Source organism: Castor canadensis, chromosome 7 (assembly GCF_047511655.1).
Source record: "Castor canadensis chromosome 7, mCasCan1.hap1v2, whole genome shotgun sequence".
Lineage (NCBI taxonomy): Eukaryota > Metazoa > Chordata > Mammalia > Rodentia > Castoridae > Castor > Castor canadensis.
Genome location: NC_133392.1, coordinates 81,919,629 through 81,932,627, shown reverse-complemented (window position 1 = coordinate 81,932,627; position 12,999 = coordinate 81,919,629). Strand labels below are relative to the sequence as shown.

General features: G+C 34.3%; 1 pseudogene; it reads right to left on the bottom strand.

Annotated features, from left to right (window-relative positions):
* Nucleotides 1-3,223: 3,223 nt before the first annotated feature.
* LOC109679216 (targeting protein for Xklp2 pseudogene) overlaps nt 3,224-12,999 on the bottom strand; it is a 31,889-nt pseudogene continuing 22,113 nt past the window's right edge.

Here is a 12,999-nt window from a genome sequence, read left to right as displayed (position 1 = left end):
CATGATAGTATTTGGTGTCCTTATTGCAAAGGAACTAATGCAGAAAATTTAAAGCAACAGAGGCCAATAGGAGAAGGGGATCAGGAACTGGAGAAGAAGAATCAACTTAGAATGTAACACATATGTACATGAAAGAAATGCTAGGAATCTACATGTATAGCTATCCTTATCTCAACTAGCAAAAACACTTCATCCTTCTTATTATTATTTATACTCTCTTTAACAAATTTAGAGATAAGGGCAGAATGGTCTGTGCCTCAAAGTGAGGAGGTAGGAGTTGAGAGGGTGGGGACGGAGGGAAAGGGAGGGGGTGAGGGATAGGGAGGAGAAATGACACAAACATTGTATACACATATGAATAAACTCAAAAAAATGATAAAATATTTGTAAAATTCATACATCCAGTTCTGATAAAATTCTCAGTAGACAAGAGATAGAAAGGAATCAAATGTAACTGAAACTACTTATACCAATAAAAGGCACCTATGACAAATCCATAGCAATTGTCATATTTCATTATAGTAAACTTAGTGTTTTCCTGTATGCTTAGAAATAAGTCAAAGGCATCTGATCTCACTTCTGTACAACATTCTACTAAATGATCTAGCTAAGAAAAATGCAATAAAATGAAAAACTTAAATTTAGATTCAAAATAGACAAATAAAACTATCTTTATATGTTCTAGACATGATTATGTATGAAGTTTTTGGAATTGACTGAAAGCTACTACTACTAATAGCTGAGTTCTGCAAAGTTGTTTAGCAAAAGTGATACTTCTGTGTACCTGAAATGAGTAATTGGAATTTGCAACTAGTGAAACATACTATTTTCAATGTCATACAATGACTGAAATATTTTATAATAAAATTTACTGAAAATATTCAAGATATGTACCCTGGAAAGCACTGCTGAGAGATCAGAATAAGGCTAAATAATTGGAGCGATATATTAATGCATCAGAGGATTTAATATTAACCTGTCAGTTAGCCTCAGGTTTTTCTACAGATTGGGTGCTCAGTGGAAACCCAGTGCACACTGCACCCAATAAATATATGCAATTCAATTTAAAAATAACTTCTAAAACATAAGCTAAAAATAGGAATTTATATTATTTTCTGAACTGACATGGAAATTTTGCAAAGCAAATGAAAATACAAAATACCAGGAATACCTGAGACAATTTTGGGGAAAAATGAAACAATTTTAAAGGACATTGCCTGTTGAATTTAAAGAATTACTATAAAGTTTTGGGCTGGGTATGGTGGCATAAAACTGTAATCCCAGCTACTTAGGATGCAGAGATAGGAGGATCTTGATTTGAGCCAAACCCAGCCCTCAACCCCCAAATTAGTAAAATCTTATCTCCAAAACAAAAACAAAAAACAAGTCAGGCTTGCTGGTGCATGTCTGTTATCCTAGCTACTCAGGAGGCAGAAATAGGAGCATCTTAGTCTAAGGTAATAAAATAGACCACTGTAAAATATAAATGTAAAATGGTGATATTGTAAATGGTATTATAGTAGGCCAAATTACACAAATATCCACCAGGAAATGAATGAATCAACCAATGTGAACTAATGATGCCAGACAGTAAGAATGCATATTTTATGATTTCATATAAAATGCAAACTCATCCAATGTAATTAAAAGTAGATCAAAAGCAGCTTGGGGTCAGAATGACAAGAATGAATGATGGGGACAAGACAGGAAAAGGAGGGAAATTTTAACGGTGAAAGATAAGTTCATTATTATACATCATGTGCATGGTTATATTTTAATAGAAAATTTAATGCTTAAATATGGGAAATTTATTGTATTATATGTATACTACAAAAACCTGCTCTAAATGCTGTACATATAAAGTATATCAGCATCTTCTATTAAAATTGTAAGTATATGAGATAATTTCTATATTAGCTTGGTTGAATTGTTCTACAAAGTAGTATCACATAGCCATATATAATTATGACTTGTAGATTTAAACTAAAATTCAAAAAAATATCATAAGTTCTGGGCCTATGTCCTAGAAAATTATAAGTAAGGGTTCAAGTATAAATGTTGCAATAATACAGAAAAGTCATGTTGCATAATAACCTTAATCTTTCATTAATAAATATAAAGATGTAAATCACTCACTATTGTATTAGTAGTTTGAAAGAAACAATGATATTAAGGAAATGAAATTACAACCAACATTTTTTCTCTCATATAATAGTGAGAGTCCTAGTAATAGTTTTGTGGGATGTAACTTTTAAATTTGCATCTCTTGTTAAGGCCCCCAAGCCTAACTGGAGGATGTATTCTCCAGAAAGCATTATTTTGTTAGGCCCTTGGAGAGCACAGCCTGTCTTGGGTCCTGATAAGGGCTCATGGAATAGCAATACAGATATTCTCAATACTAATGGGGGCAACCATTTCACTTAGGACAACATGTCAATCAGGAAGATGAATCCTATGTTCACCCTGCAAATGGCTCCTTGGTCAGATTCAGTAGCATATGTTACCAGACTCAGAACAATGAAAGTTCTACAGCACTGAGAATTGTTACATGTTAGGCTCCCTTAAAAATCTGAGTTTAATTTCTGTTAATTGATAAAACTCAAACAGGAAGAAAAATATGTATTTTAAAAGGCATATGAAAAATACTGGAAATTTTATGTTATATGTATCTCTCTTATGGAAGTTCTTTTCTCTGTTGATTTCCCTGTCTTGCCACTACCATTGTACTTATAAGAAAGACAGATGATCTAAAGTACATCTCCAAATGTCAATATTTTGAATGTACTTGCCAAAAACAAATGACAAAGTTTAAGTTGACAGCTATGCGGGGTTGACAATGAACTAGTATATTTATGAATCGAACTTTTACATGATGCTTCAGAAATATGTAAAAATATGATCATAAAATTAAATTTAAAAATTAAAAATTCAGATAAATAAGTATATTTATGTTTTCATGTATAACTATAGTCCTAAAATAGTGCCTACTGATAAGAGGAATAGCTCAAGTTGTCTACATAGGAAAGTCATTTTAAAAGAATGATAGAAATAAACATGCATCTCTTTCCTTATATTACAGCTATTATTTCTTTTTCTCATTTTAAGTTTTAGTGGATAAGAAGACTAAGAGCCATGGTGAAGGACGGAAAATTTGTGCCTAGGCTCAGAGAAGGAAGATTGCATAAAACAGTAGGAGAGCTTAGAATTCTTACACTGATCAAACTTTATGAGGTCAGGAAACTTTATTGAGTAAATCTGTTTTTTTTTTTGAGATTTAATCATCTTTACTTCATAAAGAAAACATATATATTTTAAAAAGTGGAGGGACAAGGAGAAATAGAAATTCCATTGTGCTGACACAGAGACTTGAAATTCTATCTATCACTACTGGTTCATCCTCTTCCTCATCTTCTCTGCTGAGCATTTGGACTCTGTTCTTCAATGAAAAGGCTGGTGATTTGTGGACAGTGATTAGAAGTACCTTCATTTCAGGAACACCCACATCTTCCATGATCTTAGTAGGGGAAGGTCTGGAATGAAATTTGAAGTCTCCATCCTCTGATTTCTTCTTTGACTCTTGCTCCTGGATTCTTTTCTCAATTTCCAAATCAAAGCCAACAGGCTGGGCAGGTGGTTTCACTGGGGGTTTCTTGAGTAAGATGGGCCCACCTTCAAGAATTCTAGGATCAAGTTCCTATGCTTTGAATTTGTATTGCTGCATTTTTCTCAACCTCCTCAGCCTCTTGTTCCACTGCACTTTTGCAAGTCAAAGGACTTGTGAGCTGTTTGGTTTGCAGCACAGGAATCTGTGGGTCTCTGGAGATCTTGGTCACAGATTTAGAGAGTAACAGACTAATATCTTCCTTCTTGCTTCTCAAATGGTATCTGTCAAGTTTTCCTTTATGGAAGGCTTTAACCCGCTGTGCAAGAGGCACATATGTAGAAGCTGCTTCATCAAATGTTCTCTTCTTTCCTTGGGACACGTTGAAAGGCTTCATAATGGTACATCCTTTAGTCACTCAGGCAGGAAATGGAGGATTCTTTTGCAGTTCAGATATAAAGTTCACTTCCTTATACTCTTCCTCGTTCTTAGGATGTTGTTTGATTCTCTTATCTGTGCAGAAGTAGAAGTCAACAGGTTTGGTTACCTGGCTAACTGATTTCTTCATGAGCTGCCCTGCTCCTTCAAGAGCAAGTTTCTTAGATTCTTCATTCTCTTTCCACCTCTCCACCACCTTCTGCTGCATTTTCATTCTCTTCTCCAACTCTTTCTCCTCAGTATTTTTCAAAACCTTCTGCCTTACAGGTGGCACACAAGGCCCATTATGTCTGCCTTGGTTTTCTCCAGGGAAGATTCATTCTTTTTGGAAATATATTGAACTCTACATTCTTCCTCTTCCTTTGTCTTCTTTACTTTCATTTTTTTGGAAGTTGGAATTTCACTGATCATTTCAGGAGTGGCACATCTCTTTACTTTCATTTGAACATGGCATTTTTCTTTCTGATCCAAATCCTTCTGAGTAGTGAGTCTAACTGATCTTAGAGGCTGGGCTGGAGTATTCTTAATATGGTTCCCTCAACTTCGAGGGAAGAACAAGCATTTGATGGAATAGAATGTTCTATAAGATTTTCTTTTTCCTTTTCTTTCTCTTTGTAGTATATATAACTAACTGGTCTCAGAGGTGTGACAGTATCTTCCTGAATTTTAGCATTTCTCAAGAATGTTTTGCTTTGAAAAAGCTCTCCTAATCCATTCTTCCCAGGAAAGTTATCCTGTAAACTGGCCTTCTTGTCAAACCATGGATCTACATTTTCAGTATCTTCCTCAGCATCCAAAGATGCAAAATTGATGAAGTACTTCAGGTCATCAAAGGAATAAGTGTTTGAAACCTGTGACATTATCCCACCCTTAGAGCAGATGTGCAGGTTTTTCCTGTATTTGTGTTACTTTTCTTAACAAGTGACCTGTGTCTTAAAATCAGTCTATCCAGTCCACTTGCATACAGCCTTGTCTTAACGTTGTAATATACGCTTTCACTTATCTTCTGAAATCTTGAAGTCTGGTAGATACTTAATAAGAATCTCGCCTCACTTCACCTCAGCTCTGACATCCAAGCCCTGCAAGCCTCTGAGTGGATCTTTTGTTTCTGTTTGTCTTGGTTTTCTTAAAGGCAAAAATGCTGGTTTCCCTTTAGAGATTTAGTAGTCTAATATGTGCAACCTTTCTACTAAATACATTCTATTTACATATTAGTGTATGGTTGGATGAATTCTATGCTCTCCTTTGTGCAATCTATGGATGCCCAGACAATGAGTTGATTCCTTTTGAATGGTCCACACTGTGATGAAGCAACAAGGCACAGCTGCAAGACTGGGATATCAATTCAGGACCAGGGTTGCTGGAATGAGTAGAGGTGTCCAAGAAGGATTGTTAGGTTGATTCCAGAGACAAATATGATTTAAAGTTCTAAGAGGAAATATTCCTGAAAAAAGAGAAAAAACAATAAGCATTAGAAAAGTTAGTTTGAAAACTGGATCAAATATGATTAAGAGCAGAAACCTCGAGCAATCTATAGACATTGAATTTTTATGTGAATTTAATTGGAAAGTTTTGATGACTTAAATTCTGAGCATGGCCATACATTCAAAGCCACAAAGGCCTACTTTCCAAAAATTGTCTTTTCATCAGAATGGCATTTATCAAGTATCAAAGTGGCTGCTTTAAACCCTATGTAATTATCCCATCTGTTACTAAGTAGTTGTTTTGCTCCCCTTTCCTTTGATATACATGAGATTAAATGGGTTCTACTGCAGCAGGACCCATTCTGAAACTGCATTTCTTATTTGTGGAATATGTACTACATGCCAAGTACTGTTGTAGGCAATGGTGACACAGAATTATAAAACACAATTATGGAACTTATGTTCTGGATTTTAAAACAAGACAGGTGATAAACAATGTAAATAATTAAAACACATGCATGTTAGAAAACAATGATCTTCAACAAAAAATAAAACAGGGAATGGGATGGGTACTGACATTTTAAACTGGCTAAGGAAAGCCTCACTGAAATTTTGACAGCATGAGCAGGAAGGAAGAGTTACAGTCATGTGGATAGCTGAGAAAATGGCACTCCAGCCTCAAATCATAGGTTGTGAAACAGCCCAGATTGACCACGCTCAACCAATTTCAGTATTACAGGCACATTTTACTGGAAAGGTAAGAATGAGTTGATACAGGTAACTGTACAAAATTGTGTGTGAGACTATGAAGAGCTTTTTAAGATAAACAAAAAACAATTTGACTGTTACTATTAGGACATGAGTGGCAAGAATATTGTTCTGAACAGAGGAGTCATGAGACATGTTTGCAAACATGTTAAATATTTTGGAATAGGATCCTTCAGGCTGTCATACTGTTGGGAGACAGAAGTTGGACAAGGACAGAAGATGAAAAACCAATTGTAAAGTCCAAGCAAGAGTTGAGGTCAGTAAAAATTAACACAAAAAATGTGTGTTAATACAACTAACAATGAAACATTATGAAAAGTAGATTAGGAAAGTAATTTACAACAACATCAAAATAATACTTAATGGCAAAAATGTTGTACATTAAAACAGTAAAATATTGATGAACAAATTTAACTAGGCAGAAATAAATGAAAAAATATCCCAATATCCTATATTTTTTCATTAAAGTAATATTAAATTGCCCTTTACTAACCAAGAAAATTCTCAGATTCAATACACTCTCCATCAGAATTTTAGTGGAATTTTTTTTCAGAAACAGAAGAAAGATTCTAAAATTATATCGTATTTTAAAGAACCTTTAATACCCAAATCAATCTCAAGAAAGTAACACAAAGCTGGAGGCCCACACTTCATGGTTTCAAAATGTAGCAATGCCACAATGTTGAAAACAGTGCTGTATTCACATAAAGATACATATACAGAGTAGTTGAACAAAATAAACAGGGCAGAAATAGACTTTCCCAGATATGTTCAAATGAATGTCAACAAAGGTGCAAGTCTACACAATGGGGAAAGCATTGTTTACTCAACAAATAGCATTAAGGAAATGGATTCTCTCATGCAAAGAAATGAAGTTGGATCCTTACCTTAATCCATGTATGAAAAATTTACTGAAAATGGAGTGAAAGCCTAAACATATTACCTAAAACTCTAAAACTACTAGAAGAGGTGGATTTGGCAGTATTTCTTGGATATCTCACCAAAAGAACAGGAGACAAATGCCAAAATAGACAAACTGAATTACACCAAAATATAAAACTCTGCATCAAAAACAAAACAAAACAAAATAGCAGAGAGAGAATGAGCAGCTTTTAACATGGGGGAAATGTTTGCAAAGTCCTACCACTCAATGACATAAAAAACTGATTAGAATATGGGTAATATAGTTGAATAAACATTTTTCCTAGGACATGTGATCAAGAAATTTATATAAAAAGATTTTCAACATCTCTAGTCATCAAGAAATTGAGAACAAAAACAACAATGACAATCATTTCACATCCATTTGGATGGCCACTATTCTACTATTAAAAAAATGTACACTCCTCTTCTTTTCCTGTATATATTCCCTGCCTCCTGATCTGTTCTCCACCTCTACCTAATGGATGTGGCTTCGTCATCCATTGTCCTTTTTGCCACATCTTCACTCACTGTCACATCAATTCCATCTACAAAAAATGCTTAAGTACCCATACTACTTAAGTACCTTCCATTTTATCCTCTTTATTATTCCAGGTCCTGCCCCATTCCATTCATTTTCACACAATATTTTTCTAAAGATAAATCTACACTTTGTCTTTTTAAGCTCCCACTTATATTTGCATCCTACTGCACATCTCGTATCTGCTCTCATCATAACACTGAAATTATTTATCTTTTCACCCATGCCATGTTAATTACAAACTATTAATAATAGGCTCTCATCAAACTCATTAAAAAAGATCAAATTTGGCACATTAAAATCTCAAAGAGTTCATTTGATCAACTGTTCACAAATCAGGCAGCACTAAACCAGAAGTGATTCAGGCTACACCCAAGGTTGAAAAGAAGGCCTTTATTGGACCAGTGAAATGGCAAGGTAAAGGAAATATGGACTACTTAAAGTAGAGCAGTAGACTTACTCAAATCTTGCCAGTGGAAAGTCCCTTTTTTTAAACTAACATTTTGTTGTGCACCTGTGATCAAAAGAGCTTAAGTTTTGTTTTTATACAAAAGTATACATACATTGAGTTGTGTTTTGTTTTACATTCATAGGAACTAACCACTGGAACTGTATCAACTTAATTTCTTCCCAACTTATTATTTTAACAGTATACTTTACCTGTCTAAAGTACCTAATACTTTTAGGAACTTCAGAACTATTATTTCCTTATCTTCCACACCACTCTGAAAAACATCAAAGAAGCCCAACTCTTTCAAACTTTATTTTTTCTCCTATTACCATCCATTCATTTTCAGTCTCTTCCATGCTTTAAATGCATGTGTTCCCAAGAATCTCTTCTAAACCTCTTTCTTGCCTGAGATCTACTTATGTTACATCATGGTTTCATTTTTCATCTATTCCCAAACAGCTTTCCAATTTGTAATTCCAATTCCCTTCCCTATCCTGCAGTTTAGAATTTTCTTTTGGGCCACAGGTACACAATCCTAGATATCTACTGGGAACCTCTAGACAGGCCTTTATTTAGCAAGCATTATTTAGCATTCTCAAAACAAATCTCACCTACTTCCATACCTGCCTCTTTTCTTGCTTTCCCTAGCTATGTAAGGGTAGCACTATGCTTTCCAAGTACAGACAATAAATATCCTGAGAGAGGCTACAGGTCTTTCTATGTATCTTCCAATCCAAGTGTTCAATTATTTTTCTGATCCTGTATAATCTGATGAGTGTATAAACTACTTTGCCTGCATTAGAGTTCTTTTAATCAGTCTTAATACTTCACAGAAATCTACTGGAAATGACATTTAGTTGATCTACCTCCAGTCTCTACTATTTGAACTTCATTCATAGCTGTGAGAATAATGTTTTTAAAATATAAAATAAATGAAGTTATTTCATTTGTCTATTTTGTCTCTACACTCCCCATGCTTATGCAACTGTCCAGAGTTCTTACCAGCTATCCAACATTCTTCAAAATCAAAACACACTCAGTAATTTTTATGATCCAAACTCCACAAGTTATAATACACCTTTAGCTTCTCTTACTTTATCCTTTTTGTGCTATGCTTACATAACATTATTCTTTCCATACAGAATAATGTAGTTTTTTTTTCCAGAGACACCTGGCTAAATCCTGTACAAAGCATTGAAGAAAAATTTTTTTTGTTGTTTTTGTTTTTGTTTTTGTTTTTCATTTTTTTAATTATTCATATGTGCATACAAGGCTTGGTTCATTTCTCCCCCCTGCCCCCACCCCCTCCCTTACCACCCACTGAAGAAAATTAAAACTTAAAATGTATGACTCTATCCCTTCCCTTCCAATTGATTAATCATGTTCTGCTCTCTCCATCTCTTTATACCTACAGCCTTAGAAATTGAAATTGGAAGCCAGGTGTGGTGGCTCATGCCTGTACACTCAGGAGGCAGAGTTCAGGAGGATGGTGGTCTGAGGGAGGCCAAGGAAAAACAGAAACAAAACCCTATCACAACAAATAAGACAAGGGTGGTGTTGCACACATGTAATTCTAGCTAAACTGGAGGTGTAGGTAGGAGAATCTTGGTTGAAGGCAGCACCAGGCAAAAACTCAAGACTTTATCTGAAAAGTATGTAAAGAAAAAGAGGGCTGAGGTCTGAGGGTGTGGCTTAAGTGGCAAAGTGCCTACCTAGCAATCCTGAAGACTTGATTTCAAACCCCAGTACTGTAAACAAAATTTTTAGTTAAAAATTGAAAGTCACTGTAACTAAGAACTTTTAGAAGAGGGGGAACAGAAATGTTTAAAGGATAATTCAGGTATATCAATACACACATAAGTGAATCATTAACCAAAAGTACAGTAGGCATTTTTGAATGAAATATTACCACCTGCACTGGGCTCTGGCCTGATAACCTTAAAATTGGAACATTAGGGCAGGATAAATGAATGAATTACATATCAAAATTATCAAGAGGAATTAAAGCAGTCCTTAAAAAAGAATTCATAGACTTGAATACTTAATTAGAAAAAATTAAAAATCATTAAACTACCACCTAAGTGAAAAGTTAGTAAGATGTCTAAAGAATACACTGAGGATATTAGGAGAAAATAGCTAAAAAGTATATGAGCTAACAATAATGATATAGAAAAGAAATTGAAAGATAGCGAACACATCCTAAAGCTTACTGTTTGAAAATGCTAGCAAAGTCTATCAAAGCTAATCAAGAAAAAAGAATGTAAATATAGATGTACATTCTGTGCTAAAAGGAATATAAAATGTTTAACCCTGTTGAATTCACTATAAGAAGGAATCTGAGGGAAACAGGAGAAAAATAAAGGGGATAAACCAATTTGGTTTATAATTCACATATACACATGGAAATGTCACAGTGAAACTCTCTACATAGCTGTCTTAAACAGAAATGTCTTTTTTCAACAATAGAACAGAAAGGTGAGATATAGCCTGTCTAGGGGTTGGCAGCAGTGGGAGGGAGGTTGATGTAGGAAAGGGTGTAGGAGGGTGACTATGGTGGAAATAATTATGTAGTCACATATGAATATGGAAAAATGAGACCTGTTAAAACTGTTCTAGGAATGGGGGTAGGGAGTATAAAGGAGAATGATAGTGGGGTGAATTCACTATGATATACTGTAAGAACTTTTTGTACATATCACAATGTACTCCCAAATGCCACAATTTGATAATAAAATATGTAAAAATTTTCAAAAAGTGGGAAAAAATTAAGTCCATGAATTCAGATTTTGGCCATTGTTTTGATAACTGGGTTTCCACAATTGACTGAAATTTAAACGTGTTTAGTAAAAGCTAAGGCAGCTTTTTAATTTATATTTCATAATTTTACCAATTCCTTATCAATAGTGAAGTTCTACATGGTACTGCCTTACTTTTTGGTGTGAGAGAGCATCAAGAGTTATTCTGAGGCCAAGTAATGGAGTTGAAGTGAATTCCAAGAGTAGTAGTGTGTTCTTTTGATTAGATATCTTTTAGCATTTTAAAAATTTGACAAAATTTGTACATGTTTACTGAGCAGAGTATTATAATTTGATACATGGTTACAATTTCAAATCAAATTAATTAATTTTTCATTTTTCTCAACCACTATCATTTCTACATGTTGGGAACCCTGAAATTCTTCTCCTCTAGTTGACTATGGAAGAACAGCATCCAATTTTTGTGGTTTTGCTAACTTAAAATTCTAGAGTAGAATTAAAAAATTCAGGTGTTTTAGTACTGCAGGTGCAGAGTAGACATGATCAACTTGAAAGAACAAAATCAAATAAGACAGATACTTTTTCAAAAGTTTCTATGCCTGAAAATATCCTTGACCAGATATCAGACTTGCTTAATGTTGCAAAAATTAATGTCCTGAAAAATTATTTGTGGCTGGAGGCTGCCCTCTGTGTTGTAAAGTGTTTAGTAGCACAACTGGTATATACCCAGTAGATTCTAGCTGCACCTAAACCCCAGCTCTGGCCATCACAAATATCTGTGGAAATTTCCAAATGTCCTCTGAGGCAATAATCATGGCTAGTAAAGAGTCCTTCCCTCTGCTCTGATGGGGTGGCTCAAGTGGTAGAAACCTTTCCCAGCAAGCATGAGGTCCTGAGTTCAAATACCACAACTGTAAAAGGACCTAACAAAATCAAAGTAACATAACTGTGTCCCAAAACCAAATTCAATAAATTAAACATAGAGTATATAGCTCAGTAGTGGAGCACTTGACTAGCACACAAGAGGCACTGGGTTCAATCCTAGCACCACAAACAAAAACAAAAGTGAACATAGAAATAAAAAGGAAAAAGGTTAAAGTCAAAGAAATTACATTCTCTGAATTTAGAGGAAATAAAATATAAATCAATTGCATAAAAATATTTGAAAGAATCCCAAATACTGTACATTAAGTTATATGCTTCTAAATAACCTATGCCAAAAAAAAAAAACCATATCAAGAGGGAAATTAGAATGAATTTCAAAGAGAATGGAAATAGACAGGATTTAGAATCTAAAGTAGTAATTAGGGAAATTATCACTGATAAAAACTGACATGCATTCTGAAAAACATAGGAGAAAATATTTGCAATCTTGACTTTGGCCAAATTCAAATACAATGCTAAACTCATGATATATAAAAGCAAAAAGATGATAAAATTAACTTCATCAAACTTGAAAACATCTTTGAAAGACACTGTGAAGAGGATGAAAGGACATTTTGTTTTACATATTTGAAAATGTAAAGTAGAGCAAGTACTTCAGAAAACAGTTTAGAATTTTCCAAAAGTTAAATATATAACCACTACAATAGACATCATACTCCTAAATATTTATTCAGGGAAAATGAATACATATTTCCACATTAAGAGCTGTATGTAAATATTGCTGGAAGCTTTATTTGCAATAGACAACTGTAGGAAACAACTAAATAAAAACAGGAATTTTTAATATTATCTATATTATTTTTATGATTTGGATGAAAAACAGCCTCAAAGGCTCATGTGCTGAAGGCCTTGTTTCCAGCTCGGGGCACTATTTAGATGTAATTGTATAGTGAGGCTGTAATTTCATTCATTGTTAAATTTGTAACCAAATGAAGTATTAGGAAGTAAGGTCAACAAAAAGAAAGAAAGTCACTGAAGCGTACTTTTGAAGGGACTCTCTCTCCCTGCATTCTGGCAACCAAGAGGTGACCAGTTTTCCTCCATCATGACATTTCATCATGATGTTTCTATTTTCCATGGGACTAAAAGTAATTGGGTCTGCCTACAATGGACTGAAACCATCATTATTTTAGCTCATTGAAACAATGAGCTAA